This window comes from Pseudorca crassidens, chromosome 11 (assembly GCF_039906515.1).
Source record: "Pseudorca crassidens isolate mPseCra1 chromosome 11, mPseCra1.hap1, whole genome shotgun sequence".
Taxonomy (NCBI): Eukaryota; Metazoa; Chordata; class Mammalia; order Artiodactyla; family Delphinidae; genus Pseudorca; species Pseudorca crassidens.
In genome coordinates this window covers 77,795,625-77,798,347 of record NC_090306.1, presented here as the reverse complement: position 1 = coordinate 77,798,347, position 2,723 = coordinate 77,795,625, and the positions used below count along the sequence as shown (strand labels likewise).

At 36.7% G+C, this 2,723-nt stretch overlaps 1 non-coding gene across 1 annotated transcript; it reads right to left on the bottom strand.

The window, feature by feature from the left end:
- Nucleotides 1-1,383: 1,383 nt before the first annotated feature.
- On the bottom strand, nucleotides 1,384-1,490 carry LOC137203087 (U6 spliceosomal RNA). Its single transcript, XR_010932914.1, has one exon. It is a non-coding gene; the product is annotated as a U6 spliceosomal RNA (small nuclear RNA).
- Between the last annotated feature and the right edge of the window lie 1,233 nt (nucleotides 1,491-2,723).

The window sequence follows — 2,723 nt, the reverse complement described above, 5'->3', positions numbered from 1 at the left end:
ACTCCCCCTTGGCCTATATCTGTATTAGATTTCCATATCAGTGGAATTAACTATTCTTATTCCCAGTTTCCTACTTATCTCAGAGGGCTGTTAGAAGAATTAAAAATAAATTCCTACCTAGCACTTGATAGAAGAAGCACTAGATGTAGTATAGCTTTTACTATTGTTAAGAGAGGGAAAGAACTTCCATCCTGGAGTGAATCTTTACATTTCATTCATCATCCTTACTTCAGTAACAAATTATTTGATCATGAAATGTGTTTTAATAACTATTTTTTCATTATTAGACACGCTGACATGCTTCTATATATTTATTTTTTTGAGGGTTATCTGCATCTTTCCTTTTTTAAAAAAAATTATTTTATTGAAGTATAGTTGATTTACAATGTTGTGTTAATTTCTACTGTACAGCTAAGTGATTCAGTTATACATATATATACATTCCTTTTCATATTCTTTTCCATTATGGTTTATCACAGGATATTGAATATAGTTGCTTCTATATATTAAATAGAGATTCCCATCCCATCATGAAATAGTCAATAATAGAGTAACAATAAAAATAATAACTAATAAAGTATTGTCTATGGCAAAATTTTACCTCTTATTAAAATGGATGCTGAATTGTTACTGGCAATTTATAATCCAGGTGCTATTAGGTTAGACCAGAATGACAAAATGGGGACATTTCCAGTTTTCTACAAATATCTTCTGACACCAGCATTCATTCTTGTAAATTGAGGGAAGTGATAGTATGTTGAGATTATTTCCCAGTTTGTCTTTTTTTCTGTCCTTGAGAGGTCTTCACACACAGCCCCATATTCATTTTCAGAAGCAGCATAAGCCCAGGGCTTCCTCACTCTAATTCCCCGCACTAAACACTTTATATAACATTCAATCCTAATGGTAACACCGCAAGGTAGATATTGCAGCAGGGTTAGATAAATGTTTTCAGTAAAGGGCCACAGATTAATTTTCTTAGGCTCTGTGGGCCATGCAGTCCCTATTGTAACTTTCTGTCTGGTCACAAGAAAGCAGCATAGAAAGCAGACCATACGTAAACAAATGAGCATGGCTATCTTCCAATAAAGCTTTATTTATGGATCATGAAATTTAAATTTCATACTATATTTGTATGTCATGAAACATTCTTCTTTCTTTGATTTTAATACTTAAAGATTTAAAAAATTAGCTTGCAAGTTGAGCCAAAACAGATGGCAAGCCACATTTGTCCCAGAGGTCCTAGTTTGCTGATCCCTGTAATGTACAGACTAGGAAACTGGGTTCAGAGAGGTCACAAAACCTCCCCAAAGTGACACTACCAGTGAGCGGGGGAGCCCAGACTCAAAAGTGGGTATCTCTGATTCTCTCTTTTCTTTTTTTTAAAATATGGAACGCTTCACGAATTTGCATGTCATCCTTGCGCAGGGGCCATGCTAATCTTCTCTGTATCGTTCCAATTTTAGTATATGTGCTGCCAAAGCGAGCATTCTGATTCTTAACTCATGTGGTATATTGCCTCTTGGACAGTGATCTTAACTCTTATCTTAAATTTTAAAACTGTAGTTTAAATAAACTAGAAATTCAGATCACTTTTGTTTAGCCTGGAAACCTGACCACTGCTTACAACATTTTATATATATATATAGGAAAAGATAGTTCCATTTCTAAGTCACATCATTACTTTGGGATTATTCTCTGCTCTGGGAACTACCTATAGGAGGTTCATATGCACTTACATATGAAAACATTTGTTCCTTTCTTCTACAAGCATTTAAACAATAGCGTTATAATTTAATATATGATGATTAATTTGCACCAGTGTGTAAACAGATGCATATTCAGCTAAAATTCAGTTTCCCTTGTGATCTATCCACAGTGCCAACAATTGCAAGACCCCTGGCCTCCACTCCCCCACCTCCCAGTCGGGGATAGAAAGAGGTTGGCTCACTAGCCAAACTGGAGACTGGATTTCTCCTGGGTAAGTCGGGATGATCATAATATTTGCACAAAGCTCTGCTCTGCCTCATGTTAGTATAACTATAACTATATAGTTGACTGAGCATCTGGGACAGTGCAGGATACAAAAAGGTTTTCCCAGCCCTGAACAAAAACAAGTCATGTACAAATGCTTATGTTTTTATCTCCTCTCCCCGATGTTTTCACCTGTCAAATCTTTGCTCTCTGGGGGAGATTTGGGTCCAGTCTGTTGGTTGAGGGTCTACTTATTATCTTGAGCTCTAAAACTCTAACCTTTTATATTTTAATTCAAAAGGGAGCATTGTTCCAAATTATCCATTATTTTCCACGAGGGCAAAATAATACAAGCTGTCAAGAGCCCCCCAGCACAGGTAATTTATTGCTCAGAAATTCTGGGTTGAATGTATTCTTCAGGAAAGCATTCTTCAAAACCAAATATCAGGCACCACCGTGTAGGAATCAGACTGTAAATGATTAAAAACACGATGGATCACTGGTCAGTCGTTTGGTCTGTCTAGAATCATTATGCTTGGAAGAGAAGTTAAGAAGCTAGGAAAGGAAACCCTTTGAGGTCTGCTCCCTATAAAGAAAGAGGATTAAAAAGAAAGCCCAGTCCTCCTCCTCCCCCAACATCACAGACAGTGTACGTGTACACACACAGCCACAGACAAACACACACACAGCCATAGACTGCTCAAATAGCCCAGGGCTAAAGGTTAAGAATTATAAGGTTAACATTTAAA